Source organism: Danio rerio, chromosome 10, assembly GCF_049306965.1.
Source record: "Danio rerio strain Tuebingen ecotype United States chromosome 10, GRCz12tu, whole genome shotgun sequence".
NCBI lineage: Eukaryota > Metazoa > Chordata > Actinopteri > Cypriniformes > Danionidae > Danio > Danio rerio.
In genome coordinates, this window is record NC_133185.1 from 26,171,550 (window position 1) to 26,188,699 (window position 17,150).

The 17,150-nt window shown below is 38.0% G+C and overlaps 2 long non-coding RNA genes across 4 annotated transcripts in view; both read right to left on the reverse strand.

Moving 5' to 3' along the window:
• Positions 1 to 17,150, reverse strand: part of LOC141376355 (uncharacterized) — a 974,232-nt gene that overhangs the window by 228,761 nt on the left and 728,321 nt on the right. The window lies entirely within an intron of this gene.
• LOC141376358 (uncharacterized) overlaps positions 9,860 to 17,150 on the reverse strand; it is a 63,350-nt gene continuing 56,059 nt past the window's right edge. Inside the window, exon 3 of the long non-coding RNA XR_012386296.1 lies at positions 9,860 to 9,993. This is a non-coding gene — a long non-coding RNA (uncharacterized lncRNA). The remainder of the gene's footprint in view (positions 9,994 to 17,150) is intronic.

Consider the following 17,150-nt stretch of genomic DNA (forward strand, 5'->3'; position numbering starts at 1 on the left):
AAAAAAAACATGAAGTTACATTACATGTTATGTTATTTAACAGTGCACATGTACAGTAAGACTTTATGGATGGTTAACCACTGACCAGCTCTTTCTCCTGTTGAAACGAGGGCATCACTAACACTAGTCACATCCAGACAGACGTGTCTCTTGAAACCAATCGCACCGCAGCAGATGTTTCGCATCGCACCAATCACACGCTGCCAGATGTTTCCTACGGAGCCATTTGGATACAAGCAATTACCTCTCAACATAAGCATCTAATACAGGCCGATGTCTCTCGCCGCGTACGTCGCCATACAGGCCAGATGTTCAGCACGCAGGCATGAAGCAACAGCATCCGCAATGCTCTAAAAGAAAAAGCGAAACAGAAAACGCGCTGTTCAGACCGAGAGATATAAAGTTGTCAAAGCGCACCAAAGGTTAGGCTGTCGGTCAGGTTATAGCCAACGCTGCCCTGGGCTTTTATACGATGCGTCCTCCTACAGACTGCAGATATTGTGCTTCTCTGTGTCTTCACTGTTGTCTGACAGCACACAGCAGAGGTTAAGAGTGCTTTCTTTATGCTGGAAGGACGACCCTGGGAGAGCTGTTTTTGAGAAACGCTTTGAATGCCGCTTTTGCACATAATGCTGCATGATCTCCAGCTGGAGCCTTTCTGCTGAGTTTAGGTCAGATTTTTGAAAAAAAAGGCATATTTATTGGCTCTTTAATGCATTATGTGTATGATCACTGTAGGGCAGATACATTCATTGAAAAATATACACTCTTGATCTTTTGGGCATGCTTTATATTCTGTGGAGAGTAAATGGATTTTTTTTAACTTCTCTGCTCTCAACGTAACTGTGGCTTAATACAGTTTTCATTTTAAATGAGAGATTTACACTGAAGGTATAAATATTAAGTGATTATAGAGGTGTAAATAACACGAAACAATAATAATTGGGTTTTAAGAATGTTGCTTTGGCTGAAGTCAGTATTTAGATATTCATTTATTCATTTTCTTTTCGGCTTAGTCCCTTTTAATAATCTGTGGTCACCTCAGCAGAATGAACTGCCAACTTTTCCAGCATATTTTTATGCCACGGATGCCCTTTCAGCTGCAATCCATCACTGGAAAACATCAATACACACTCATCAACATACATACACTACGGACAATTTAGATTACCCAATTCACCTGTAGCACATGTCATTGGACTGTGGGGGAAAACGGAGCACCTGGAGGAAACCCATGCGAACATGGGGAGAACAAACAAACTTCACACAGAAATGCCAACTGACCGAGAAGAGGCTCGAACCAGTAACCTTCTTGCTGTAAGGCGACAGCACCAACATTTAGATATGTAATACTATAATATAACATTTAAAAAGTCTAAATATTATTAAAAAAAAAACTGAATTATGTGGTAAGACGTAATTGTGAAGGTCATTTGAGAATTAGTAGATTGTCTGCTTGATATCTGTTGATACTGCTCCTGCAACAGACATTTACAAGAAACTTTGCAAGTACATGTGAACTTACTCTAACCCTGACCCCAGTCTACTTATAATCTAATGAGAATTAATAGGCAAGTGCATGCAATGTAACTTAAATTCAACAAACGGACCAAAATAAATAAAGTGTGACCAATTATGTTTTTACAAAATGGCAAACAGTATTAAGGATTAAAACTAGGGAAAAAAATATTATGTAGACTACAAAAACTGAAAAAAAATATATAAATCAGTAATAGAATAACACTTTCATAATCGTGTGTTGAATAATTCAAACCCAATCTTATAAATAAATGTAAAAATATAAAATATTTAAGAGTGTAATACATTATAGTGTTATATAATTGTATTATATTTTGTATTTTACTGACAAAATAAAAAAAATGTAAACAATTTTAGATAAATATGTTAACCAAAAAAAAAAAAAAAGAAATTATGCAGACTGAAAATATTAATCATTAAAAAAATAATGAATGAATAAATACACTTTGCAAGTATTTTTTAGCAATTTTGAATATAACACAAGTAAAAATAACACAATTTTTTACAAATATTGAAAAACTAAACAAATTTACAGTTGGAAGCCAGTCAGAATTATTAACCTTCCTGAATTATTAGTCCCCTGTATATTTTTCCTCACTTTTGTTTAACGGATAGAAGATTCTCATCATATTTCTAAACATAAGAGTTTTAATTAATCTATAATAACGGATTTCTTTTATCCTTGCCTTGATGACAGTACATCATTTTTGACTAGATACTGTTACAAACCCGAGGTGTGAGTATAATAGCAGTTTATTGCAGTTTAATGGTTTGACCAACAAGGATTTATTGCAGCAGGGAATGGATAGACCAGATGATATGGAAGGACCGAAGAGTAAGATTTAACCAGGTCCACGGAGGGATCAGGAAACAAACACCAGACAAGGCCAGGAGGGAATCACACTAGTAAAGGCATGGAATGCTGGATAACATGGGATCGAGACATGGAAGTAATTTTTTAGGAATTATATAGATGTTGAGTCACAAGACTTAAGATGCAGTCACACTGTACTTTTCTCACCATAGACTTCCATTCATAGGCACACGAATGAGTCAGGCCAGAAAGGCAAGCTCCTGCAACAGGTTTCACGGTTGTTGCTAGACAGAATATGGTTGCGATTGGAAATAACAAGAATTATTTGCATTATTTATTACATTTCCCATTTATTGTATTTTTTTGATCGCCCTAAACCTAACTATTACAGTAACGTAAGAACAGTAGTTGTACCAAGTATTATTTATACAATCTGTTAAATTAGCCAATAAATTGTGTTTTTTAAACACCCATCTCCACCCCAACTAAAAATATGAATTAGTATTACATAGTGTCATCAAAAAAAGACTACTATAACTGATGTTCATAATCGCACTTCCAGCCGGCCACGTATCTGATCTAGACTTTACCAGGTTTTGCCGCATTGGAAAGTTCGAGCTTGGTGAACTCTGACCTGCGAAATCACATGACATGATTGCATGAGACTAACTAAAGATCAAAACATGACTTCTCTGGACAGAAAATTAAAACGTGGACCAATCGCTCGCTTTTTTAATGTCCAATCAACCAATTTCACAAGCTCAAGCTTGAAGCTGCTGTCACACGATTCGCCTCCCCATAGACTTCCATTTATACGCACACAAATGTGTCAGACCGGAAACGCAAGGTCATGCATCAAGTTTCGCAGGTTGCTGCGGTGCACAGTTCAAGCTTGGTGAACACTGACCTGCGAAATCGCATCACTTGACTGTGTGAGAACGTTCGAGGATCAAAACATGACCTCTCTGGACATAATGCTGCTTGATGTCCAGCTATGGTCTTTCTGCTGCATTTAGGTCAGATTTCCACTTTTAGATCACTGTAGATGCATTCATTTAAAACACACACAAACATTCAGAGAGATTGTAAAAAACATTTTAAAAAAGCTTACTAATTTAGAAAGAAGCTGAGATTTAGTCCATCTTTACATCCTCTTCTCCTTCACTCTTCGTTTGAACACGCCGTTCTCTGCCGCTTCTCCTCTAATGGAGATTTATGAAGTGGGCCAAACGCCGGTAGCGTTTAAAACTTTTGAATCTCACAAATGAGATAGAAACTCTCTCCATAATGTATATGGAGGGCTGGAGCCGTTTGAACTTTAATCCTTCTTGTGTGTCATCAGTGCATACAGACACACTCCATCTGTCAACAGCAAACACAGCAGAGGAACAGAAGCAGAGCCAAGAGAACACACTGACAAATGCAGCCTCACTTGGGTTTCGATTTTTGAGTAAATTTGATTTTGTATTAGACCTGTCACAATATCTATTCATTGTTATTCGATATATTGCACCAACATATATCGCGATAAATGATATTAGTGTCATTTTAAGACTGTTTTACACCACTCATTATATAATGCCAGAAAGGCAATATAATATCATCATAATGCAAGTACACTCTTCCAAAGAACACATCATAACATTTTTTTCCTAATAATGCGTAATTTAATTATAGTCATTTTAAGAATTTAATAATTAGGCTTTGGACTCAAAATGTGAAACGCATATCCCAAATCAATAAATACTAATAAATGTTAACAAAAAAGGGAAAGATAAAAAAAGGACAGAGGCTGCGATATCTGCTACCAGATCTATTTTCAGTTGTCAGACACCCACATAAAAATATACTATAGTAATTTATGTGTTGCACAATCAGCTGAAATGTAACTAGAATTGGTTTTTATTTATAGTCAATAGGGACGTCACGATTCACCGTCAGCCGGTTGAAAATCTATTCAAATATTTTACGATTTAAACCGCTATAAATGTTGAACAAATAGGGTGAGGCAGTGGCCCAATGGGTAGCACGTCCTCACAGCAAGAAGGTCGCTGGGTAGCTGGTTCGAACCTCGGCTCAGTTGGCGTTTCTGTGTGGAGTTTGCATGTTCTCGCGAGTTTGCATGTTCTTCGCGTGGTGCTCCGGTTTCCCCCCACAGTCCAAAGACATGTGGTACAGGTGAATTGGGTAAGCTAAATTGTCCGTAGTGTGTGAATGTTTCCCAGATGGGTTGCGGCTGGAAGGGCATCCGCTGCGTAAAAAAACTTGCTGGATAAGTTGGCGGTTCATTCCGCTGTGGCGACCCCGGATTAATAAAGGGACTAAGCCGACAAGAAAATGAATGAATGAATGAATGTTGAACGAATCTCGATACATATTTTGAACAGAGGGGGTGCTGTGTTTACAAGCGCAAATTTGCTTTACCTGCAAATCAGCGGCGAGCAAGAGGTGGGGCGGCAGACTAAAATGACATTGGTAAAGTGTGCCACCCAAACAAAAACTGTGTGCAAATACTGCAAAAAGACGTTACACTCATAAAACAATTAATACAAAAACAATAATTTCTCATAAACTATCAGAAAAGAGAAAAACAGCATCTATACACACAAAAAAAAAAAAAAATTAAAAAACCAAACCACATGGACCGGATGATTTGCAGCTCCGCTTGCTCCGACAAGTGCTGCAGAGACCACACGGTGCACCAGCGTTTTCATAGCAAAGGTGTGAAGATGTTTTTCAGAATGAAAGAGAAAGTTGTTCTTTTAAAGAAGCAGGTATTAGATTATTTTAAATATGTCAAATCCCAGCACATGCAGTCACAGTCACAGTTTTAGTTTTTTGGGGGGTGTTGATGAATTGTGAGATTGAATCGTGAGTCAGGTGAATCGTTACATCCTTAATAGGGGTTATATATTGCATCACCAAAAATGATTAGGGTCATGTCCATGTGTTATGCGATAAGTGCAATAAGATATATTGATTATTGTGACAGGCCTAATTTGAATGTATTGATAAGACTTGATATAATAGCTATACTAATATAGACAATTTAATTTGCATATTGTTAATATTTTCATTTATAATTTTAAGTTACTCATTTGTAAATAAAGGATGTATTTAATGTAATAAATATTTTTGTTAAAAATATCGGTGCATTTATTTAACAAATATTTGTGTTTTATTTGTGTTATTATTTTTATAATTTAGATGAAAAAAATATTTATTGGTTGATTAAAATACATCATCTAATACAGTAACATCTACAAGATGTATATTTTTTGTCATTTGCTTAAAATTAAATGTGTGTAATTGATTCATATTTAGCATAAATAGGTAGGTGTTCATGAAAACATGTATTTCTGCTTTTATACGTTTTATAACAATATTTTAGGAAGGAATAATAGGTACAGGATAAAGCAATATCAGAAGTCTCCATTTGCTCTACGTTGAATCGAAAGTGTTGACAGAAGAAGCATTTGATATCAACAGGTCTTCATGTTTGCTAAATTTGAGATTAAATATCCCTTAAAAGTAAGTTATTTTTTATGTGTTTTCTCTCTCTATCTCTATTTATTGACATGATAAAAGTTTGTGAATTATTAATATTGATGTATTTTTTATAATAAAAATAGTATTGCAATTAGTTAATTAATTAAAACATACCATATGTACAGTAACATTTAAAAAAATACTATTTTTTTGTAATTTATTGTGTGTAATTGCTTCGTATTTATACTCACAGCATAAATACAGTTTGTACGTGTTCATGAAAACATACATTTCTGCTGTTTTATATTTTATGACAATATTTTAGGAAGGAATAATGGGTATAGAATAAAGCGATATCAGAAGCCTCCATTTGCTCTCCACTGAATCAAATGTGTGAATAGAAGTATTTGATATGAAAAGGTCTTCATGTTTGCCATTTTTGAGATAAATATCCCTTGTTGTTGTTTAATCATTGTTTTTGAGAATAAGTTCATTTTATATTATATTATACAAATTTCACTCTGTTCAACCAACCTTTTTGTTTCAGTCTCTCGGAGGAGAAAAAGCAAACGTGTTTTTTGTTCTCAGCCATCTGTGCTGTGCGCCTCTCTACCTTATCTCTCACCTGCAAGCTTCCCAATAAGGAATTTATGTGAGTACAGCAGCACCAATTCATCTTTCCACATTCAAATTCAGCAACATGATCGCTAGTTGTGAAATTGAATAGCATCTGTGATTACAGGCTTTTTATAGACATGGCTGTAGCCAGAGTTTTCAGATTGGTGAGGTTTGGGTGTAGTTAAAGGCATAACTCACCCCCCCCAAAAAAAGAACATTCAGCCATCATTCACCCTCCGGTTGTTCCAGAGCTGTATAAGTGTCTTTGTCTTGCTGAACACAGAGGAATATATTTGGATGAATGTCAGTAATCAAGCAGATCTCATCTCCCTTTTAATGTCATAGGGGAAACAAATACTATGGAAGTAAATGAGGTCTGTTTGAATAATGGCAGAGTTTTGTTTATTGATTGAACTGTTCTCTGACGAATTGTACAATAATTAAGGGTACAAATGCAACTCATATTGATGTTACATGCTACTTTATATATGTATGTTTTATGTGGTGTTTGAATGATGCTGTCACGATCACCAGCAATCGTAACTCCTTAGATCGCTGGAATTCACTCAATCGCTTATGGACTACAAATTGCCATTCATGGACTACATTCACTAATTAAGCAGCACACCCTCTCACTCCCATTGCCGAGTTTTGTTTACGTAAGTGACAATACAGCTTGTTTTTTTTCTTTTGGGTTTCTGTGTTTTGACTCTAGCCTAGTTTGTCTTTTTGTCCGTCTGCCGCCTGCCTTCCGACCTCTCGCCAGTTATTCCGACCACGATTCTGGATTGTCTTTACATATCTGTTTGCACACATGTTGACCATTGCTTGCCTGACTGCCAAATAAACCTGCATGTGGATCCAAACTCAGTTGCTGTGTCACTCGCATGGTTACAGATGCTCTGTATTCTTCATATGCTCAACATGGGCAATGTAAACATACTATGATCAATATGTCATGACAGCACACTAAAAAATACTGGGTTCCACAATTCCTTCATGTTGTCCCAACACAAATTAATTAGGCTAATTCAATCGTTTGTACAAATTTAAGTGGATTGAACATAAAAACATTAATCTGACCCAAACAAAAAAACTAAAGAATTGTGTTTCAGCTTATTTTAAATTTGTAGTTTGAACAAGCAGTGAAAAATTTTTTGAGCTGTATGTTTTTTATTTTATATAAGATTATCTCTTTATAAATATGTGGATAATGTTGATCATGGTTTACCTTGGAGTTTAAGTCTGTTGAAAGTATAATGCAAGTTGACATGACTTGTAATGTTAAGTTGATTGAACTTAAAAATCAAAGCAGAATTTTCATAAATTTTTAAATGGTTAGAGTAACCCTGCACCACCCAACCTGCTCCGAGCTGGGATCGAACCGGCAACCTTCTGCATGGGGGTCGGTTGCTCTAACAAGGAAGGTTAAGACCATGGCCTCTAGAATTTGCCGCTGGAGCACCTTTAGAGGTCAGAGCTGACCTCAGCTCCGTTACATAGCTAACTATACACTTTATGGAATAGCAAAGCCTTCATCCAGGTCAGTGTTTTCACATTCAGATCTGTTTATGAGGGTCACTATTCTACTGTTTTAATAGCATTTGACACAGTTTTGTGCAGATAATGATTGTTTAGTTTTTTTTTAAATCACAGAATATGATCTCCCCAGCAATAAACTATTTGTTTTGTAATTGATTGCTGCCTGCCAACACTGTTGCCAGATATTTATATGAAAACAAATAAAATGCAGTCTCCAGGAGCTTGCTCCAAAATAAGGTAAAACCTCTTTCTAAATATCACTAAACCCAACATTCACACACTAACTTTACCAAAGCCCTTATTACTTTATTAATGCTGTCACATTAACGCTTTAAAGGTGCCACAATGTGCATTGATTCAATGTTTTCTGATATCTACATAGGTGTTTGACTCATGAATGTCTTCGAAAACTCATTTATAATGACAGAAATTATCTCAAGAATGAAAAGCTTATGGATGTCACGGTGGCGCAGTGGGTACTATAATCGCCTCAAAGCAAGAAGGTCGCTGGTTTGAGCCTTAGCTGGGTCAGTTGGCATTTCTGTGTGGAGTTTGTATGTTCTCCCTATGTTGGTGTGGGTTTCCACCAAGTGCTCCGGTTATTTATGAAATTAATATTATATATTATTTATAAAATGAAACAGCAGATAATGTGTAAATGCATAAACTTTCCCCCCCCCAAGCGACGCCCCTGATCACAGTTAGTGTTTTACTCTGATTGGCCTGTTTTTCACAAGGCTATATAGTTACAGGATTTACATGAGAAGGAGGAAATTATTGTGTTTGATCAGTTGTTTGTAATTTCCATGTACTAATTTTCTACTATTCAGCCATGCCTATACTAAGATTTTCATTTTAAGGTATCTTTAATTTGTGCTTTAAGAAAACTGTATTCCCGACATCACTCTGTGTGAATTTTAAGATTTTTATTTTAATCATAATCTACGGACAAATGGCCAACCAGGGAGTTCTAATTCTGGCTAAAGAGATAATTGATAAAAACAAGTATAACGATACTTAGAATAACTAGATGCGGATAATAAGTGGGTCTTGCAACCTGGCAGAGGTCATTCACTATTGAATTCATCAATCTGATTTGAAATCATTTTTCATTTTCAGCACTTCAAATTTTATTTCTGACCTCACTTACCTCATAGCTACAGGTCTGCTTTTAGAAACTAATTTCAATGGTTAAGAACATGCAAAACATCCCAGGCCTTACATGCAAAGTAACCTAATCATAAGAAAACATTGTGTGAGTGACTCTGGAATATATTGTGTAAGCGGACGCCGCATTTGCATTAGTCGAGGTTGTTCAAACAAATCAGACGTAATTAGAAACCCTGATATCGGTGACATTCGGCTTGATTTATTGAACAAACAGGACTCAGGAAATCTGAGGACATTTCTTCTTCTCCTTACAGCCTGATGAGACGCGAGCGCCTCTGACAGCTGCTGAAATAGAAAATTAAATAAGGACGTAAGGCGCTGAAGGTTTGAGAAGCCTTCAAAAGAGTGAAGGATGCAAACATAAATATCATATTTGTATGCTTTTATGCTTCCAAATGTTGCAGAATAAAATTATATGTAACACACAAAATGTATTTATTTAATAATTATTAGAATTTTTTAAATACTAATATTATGATAATCACATTTATTCATTCCTTCATTTTCTTTTCAGCTTAGTCCCTTTATTAATAAAGGGTCACCACAGCGGAATGAATAGCCAATTTATCCAGCACATGTGCCCTTTCAGCTGCAACCCATCTGGGAAACATCCATACATACATTCAAACTCACACACTACGGACAATTTAGCTTACCCAATTCACCTGTACCGCATGTCTTTGGACTGTTTGGTAGTGCTGTCGCCTCACAGCAGGTAGGTCGCTGGTTCGAGCCTTGGCTGGGTCAGTTGGCGTTTCTGTGTGGAGTTTGCATGTTCTCCCTGCGTTCGCGTGGGTTTCCTTCAGTTGCTCTGGTTTCCCCTAAAGTCCAAAGACATGCGGTACAGGTGAATTGGGTAGGCTAAATTATCCGTAGTGAATGAGTGTGTGTGAATGTTTCCCAAAAATGTGTTGCAGCTGGAAGGGCATCCACTGCGTAAAAGCATATGCTGGATAAGTTGGTGGTTCATTCTGCTGTGGCGACCCCAGATTAATAAAGGGACATATTATAAATATTATGAAATAAATAATAAAATTATAAAATAATATTATCATATTTTTTATATTATCTATAAATATTGTTGTTTTAATTTTTATGAAAACAGTTTGTGACATTATTTTTATTGTTGTTGTTCTTGTTGTTCTTGTTGTTGTTGATGCTGTTGCTGTGGACTTATTAGAGTAGATATATTACATATGGTTCCTCACAATTGCTTCATGATGTCCCAAATTAATTACGTTAATTGAGTTAATTAAGTTTATTGTTTTTACAAATTTAGGTATATTAATTATAAAATCCAAAAAAAAAAAAAAAACTTAGAAATTGTGTTGTTCTAACTCATTTTATACAACAAAAGTAATTTTTTGAGTGTATAATGATAATAATAATAATTGTTATTATTAGTAGTAGTAGTATTAGTATTAGTATTAGTGTTAATATTAACAAAAACATTGACATTAGCAGTAATTTATGATTTTTATAGAGACATTTTTAAAACATTGAAATATGTTATATATAGTTGTTGGCCTAAGATTAAAAAAATGCACAATTGCATTAAAATATTAATGTAGATGATTATATTCATATATATTTTTTTTGAATTTGTATTTTGGTATAAATAATATATAAATATTCAAACATAATTAGAAACCCTGATATCAGTGACATTGGGCTTGAATTATTAAACAGTTTTTTTCTTCATTTCTTCTTCTCCTAAAAGCATGATGAAACGCAGGCGTCTCTGACAGCTGCTAAAATAGAAAATTAAATAAGGATATGAAGCGCTGAACGTGTGAGAAGCCTTCAGAATGATCTCGTCTCTGTCCTGACAAGAGTGAATAACGCTAAAATAAAACATTCTTTCATGTATATTCATGGATTCAACTGTCCAATATTCATGTTTTTTTTTTTTTTTGGATGAAAGACATAAAGTTTTCTGCTTCTCTGCAAACTCTGTTCTCATCATAATTTTAAACCAATGAGGTTCATTTGTTATGCTGAGATGGAATTCGTGTGAGGTTTTTAGCTCTCCATTTTTGTGTCCGAACACAGTTCTTGCAGAAGTCGCTGATTTTGGCGTCAAACTTCAAATGTTTAGCTTGGAGAGAATTATTTGCCTCTTCATAATCTCATTTGAACAGCAGTGGTGATGATTTATTCATGAGTGGCGACATTAAACACAGTAAACACACACTAAGATCCTGAGCTCTAGCCTTAAGGTTGTTTGTGACCAGACACGTCTATCCCCTGCCATGATTCATCAAACACACAGAATGTGGCATCATTTTATGTGACTAATTGGATATAAAGTACATACAATGTTCTGGTTTTGTGTACATTTGTAATGTACTATTATATGTTTATTTTTGCTGGACAAAGATATGTAAATATATTTATTTATACAACAGTTCTGTTGGGTTTTTGATTGTTTTTTGATTCTGATTGGCAGATAGTTGTGTAATATTTTGCAATAACAGCACTCATCCTCCTCACCCTTCTGTATCCCTCCACCCACATAGAATGACAGCAGATGAATAAACTTACTAGAGTTTGACAATATTGCAGCTGTTGGACAACATAATGTACTTTTGAGGCTTTTTTTATGCAAGAATGGGGTTGTTCCGCCACAATATGGTGACAGAGACCATATAATAAGCCCTTAGAGGAGATAAACTCAGTGGAATTTAAAACTAAAGCTGATCAAACTACACCAGATCTAATAAATCAAATCAAATCATATTAAACAGGAAAAGAGATACATGACTTTTCATTGTTGATCTCTTTCTTTTGTATGTTGTAGTGCTGTATTTATATTATAATCTGGTAGTGTTTCTTGCTTTGCTTTGGCTTTTTCACTTTTTCAGGGTTAATTATTGTGATATCCCGATTGCAACAAAGAAATGCTGGGAAATCTCTGTAGAATGATGGCTTTTCATGCCGTTTAGCCTTATAGTCTTAAAGAGCCCATATTATACATGAAATAGGGTCATATCTTGGTTGTAAGGGTCTCCAACAACAGTCTAATATGCATGCAAGGTCAAAAAACACTTTCATGGTCTTATAATCTGCATTTATTTTTACCTAATTATCCCAGCGACTCCCGTATGAATCGTCCAGTGATTCATTTGTTCCCAAACCCCTCCATAGCGCGGAGCTACTGTAATCTGCGCTGATTGGACCGATGACAGTCTGTTGCGAATGGTCGACTGACTGCCTTCAGTCAGAGTGAAATGCCCAACAGCTAATCAGCAATATAAAAGTAATCACAGTTCATACACGCTCGATAGTGTAGGCGTGGATTTTAGCTGCCAGTGGGTCAATGTAAATACAGACGATGGACTTGAAAATACAGACGACTAACTATTCTATTGAGCAAAAACTCCAAAAACAGTTGAGGAGATCTTCTATCTTGTCTCACTCTGCTCTTTTCACAGACACACACACACACACATATTGCCCTCGTCCTTGCGCGCACACACACGCACACACACACACACACACACACACACACACACACACACACACTTAACCCTCCGCCGGACGACAACGCGCGGATACACACACAAATATTTATACACACACACACACACACACACACCTCCAGACAACAGCGCGCGCACACGCACACACACACTACCCTCCTCCACGGAGCTCCGTAAACAAAGCAGCACGCGTCACGTTTTTAACGTGGCTTTGCACGCAATATGAGAATATATCGAGTTAACCTGATACAGCACATGCGGTTACAAGTAACAAATCACAACTAAATACATTTGCAAGCTAGAGTACACAAGGCAACAACTTTAATCGCACGTACTTACACTTGAGAAATAGGGGAAGGAACCCAAGTACTCTTTACTGATCCTTCCTTTAACAAACGGTGTTGTATATTGAGTTAGTAACAAATTGATTGTTCAGTTACGACGCACTCTAGTGGTGTGTGTGTGTATGTGGTTGTTGCAATAGTGAAGTAAAGACGTGTTCAGAGCAGCTCCGGTGTGATTGTCTTAATTACTGTTATGTAAGTGTACAAACATAACAGAACTGGCGACGAGGATTGTAAACACCCAGTTGTGCAGCAAGTTTCATCATCAGGCTCAACGTGCAGTGGGTAATGTACAGTATATACATATATTAACGAACCGAAAGGGAAGACGAAACAGAAATGGCTGCGTGCATCGGACAAATGGATGCTTTTGAAAGCACGGTGGAAGACTGGGCAACATATGTGGAGAGAGTTGAGCAATATTGCTTAGCCAATGACATCGGGAACGAGAGAAAAGTTGCCGTTCTCTTGAGTGTAATGGGGGCAAAAACATACAACCTCTTACGCAGTTTATCAGCACCAGTTAAGCCAGCCGAGAAAACTTTCAAAGAGATTGTGGAAGTGCTGCAAACGCATTTAAATCCGAAACCATTGACGATCGCGGAGCGCTTTCGCTTCCATAAGCGAAATCAACACAAGACAGAGTCTGTATCGGAGTACATGGCCGAGCTCCGGAGACTCGCAGAGCACTGCCAATTCGGTGATGGTTTGTCTGACGCGCTCAGGGATAGGCTTGTTTGCGGCATTCACAGCGAGAGCACGCAAAAGAGACTCCTTACTGAAAGAGAGCTCACGTTGGCGCGAGCGCTTGAAATTGCCGTTTCTATGGAGACAGCCGCAAAAGATGCGCTGGAATTACAGAGAAAGGCGATCTCTGAATGTCACATAAACAAGTTCACGTCAAAGAAAAGTGAAAATTCATTGTGTTTCAGATGTGGGAAAAAGTCACATAGCCCTACTGAATGCTGGTTTAAAGAGAAGGAGTGCAGACAATGTCATCGCAAGGGACACATACAGAAAATGTGTAAAACAAAAGCAACTGAAAATAAAAGAAAGTCATTTGGAAAAAGACACACTAAGATGCATGAGCTGAACGAATCTGATACAGAAAACTCTGATGTGGCAAGCCTCTCATACATTGAACTACACGCCCTTAAAGAGACAGATCGCGAAATCATCTGGGTGAGTCCTATCATTGAGGGAGTAAAACTGAAAATGGAGCTTGATACAGGATCGGCACTGTCAATAATATCGTACAAGGATTACAAAGACCATTTTGAAAAGTTCAAACTAAAGCACACATCTGTAATACTCAAGACATATACAGGAGAGAAAATCTCACCCATGGGAAAACTGAAGGTGAGAGTAAAATGTGAAAAACAAAGGCGAGTCTTGAATCTTTATGTGCTGAAAAAGGGGGGAGTACCCTTATTTGGACGAGAATGGCTGAGGAGCATTCGGCTTAACTGGCAGTCCTTAAAAGCTATACAAGTTACCCCGGAAACAACACTTCAGCAAGACAAATTAGAGGAGGTGCTAGTGAAACATGCACAAGTTTTCCAAGATGGAATTGGAACTCTGAAACACATTAAAGCAAGGCTCAAGGTTGAAAGTGATGTGCAACCAAAATTTCACAAAGCACGCCCTGTACCATATTCAGTACGCCCAAAAGTGGAGGCGGAGCTAAAGCGACTAGAAGACCAAGGAATCCTGTCTAAGGTAAACTGGACTGACTGGGCTACACCTATAGTCCCAATTGTCAAGAAGAGTGGTGATGTAAGAATTTGTGGCGACTTCAAAGTCACGATTAATCCAGTCTTACAGGCAGACCATTGCCTCTCATTGATGACATTTTTGCGTCACTGTCAGGTGGGCAGCGTTTTTCAAAAATTGATCTTGCCCAGGCGTATTTGCAGATGGAGATGGAAGAATCGTCTAAAAAGTACCTGACAATAAATACGCATAAGGGTCTCTTTCGCTACAACAGACTTGTATTTGGGGTCTCGTCAGCACCAGCTGTGTGGCAAAGAGCCATGGATCAAGTCTTGCAGGGTGTCGCTGGCACACAGTGCTATTTAGATGACATTATAGTCACGGGCCATGACGATAAAACCCATCTGGCAAACTTGAATGCTGTTCTGGAAAGACTGGCTGAGTATGGTCTGAGAGCAAATAGGAGCAAATGTGAATTTTTCAAAGATTCAATTGAATACTGTGGACACCGGATTGACAAGGCAGGCCTTCACAAGTCTCCAGACAAAATCAATGCCGTACTTAATGCACCAAGACCAGAGAACGTGAACCAGCTTCGTTCGTTTCTTGGACTGGTGAACTATTATCACAGATTTTTACCAAATCTCTCCACAGTTATACATCCATTAAATGCTTTGCTTCAAAAGACAAGTAAATGGGTGTGGTCAAAGGACTGTGACAAGGCGTTCAAGATGGCTAAGCAACTGATCACGTCAGAGACTGTGTTAACACATTATGACCCCAGTCTACCCCTGCGTGTTGCATGTGACGCTTCACCATACGGCATAGGTGCAGTTTTGTCTCACAAAATGACTGATGGATCTGAGCGGCCAATTGCATTTGCGTCTAGATCCTTGACTGTGTCAGAACGCAAATATGCACAGATTGATCGAGAAGGCTTAAGCTTAGTATGGGGAGTGAAGAAGTTTAATCAATATTTGTATGGAAAACACTTCACTCTGATCACAGATCATCAGCCATTAGTGGCCATTTTCAGCCCCAACAAATGTGTCCCAGTAATGGCTGCAGCACGCCTACAACGATGGGCGTTGTTTTTAGGTGGTCATGACTATTCGATTGAGTTCAAGGGCACTAAGCACCATGGAAACGCAGACGGACTGTCGCGCCTTCCTCATGAGAATGCAGATGAGGGGACAGATGAAACGGACATGTTTCACATTGTTCAAATGGAACCTTTACCAGTCACAAGTGCTCAAATTCAAAATGAGACTCGTCGAGACCCGGTACTGTCCAAGGTGTTTGACCTGACCATGAAAGGATGGCCAGCTAAAGGGGATCCTCAACTGTTGGACTACTCAAATCGTCGTGAACAGCTTTCTGTAACACAAGGATGTGTCATGTGGGGTACTCGAGTGATAGTTCCACATAAGCTACAAGCCAGAGTACTCACTGCCTTACATGAAGGACATTTAGGGGTTGTGAAAATGAAAAGCCTGGCCAGGAGCTATGTTTGGTGGCCAGGGCTAGATCGCCAAATTGAAGATCTTGCTAAGGCATGCTCTGGATGCCAGCAAATTCAGCGACAGCCAAAGGCAGCACCTTTACATGTGTGGGAATTTCCTACCAGCCCCTGGCAGCGAGTTCACATTGACTATGCAGGACCCATTTTTGACAAAATGCTTCTGGTGGTAGTGGATGCATATTCAAAATGGCCAGAGGTATTTCCCATCAAAAATGCAACATCCACGATGACTGTAGAACTGCTCCGCACATTGTTCTCTCGCACTGGCTTGCCAGAGCAGTTAGTCAGTGATAACGGTACGCAGTTTACTTCGGAGGAATTCCAGTCATTTGTCAAAAGCAATGGAATAAGGCACACAACATCTGTTCCTTACCATCTTGCTACGAACGGTTTAGCGGAACGCTTTGTTCAGTCCCTAAAACAGTCACTAAAGGCCATGGGAAAGGAAAAAGTGTCTCTACAAGAAAAGATTGCAAACTTCCTGCTGGCCTACAGAAATGCTGCACATGCGACTACAGGTCAATCTCCAGCCACACTTTTTATGGGGAGAAGTCTTCGTACGCGCTTAGACTTACTTAAGCCTGATCTACGCCGACATGTGCAAGCCAAACAGTGTCAGAAAAACACAAAGCAATCCGTACTCAGGACGTTACATGTTGGACAAAATGTACTGGCTAGAGACTACAGACAAACACATCAAAAGTGGCAACCAGGCAAGATATTGTCCAAGACTGGGCCCCTTACTTACACTGTACAAGTTGGTGCCAACATGGTTTGGCGCAGACACATTGACCAGCTTTTGGATGCAACCTCACAGGTTGATTCTTCTCAAAACGTAACAGAGAATGTGGAAACTTCCCCATGCCCTGATGAGTATGCACTCATAACACCAGAGTTTCCCTCTACAGACACTGGTG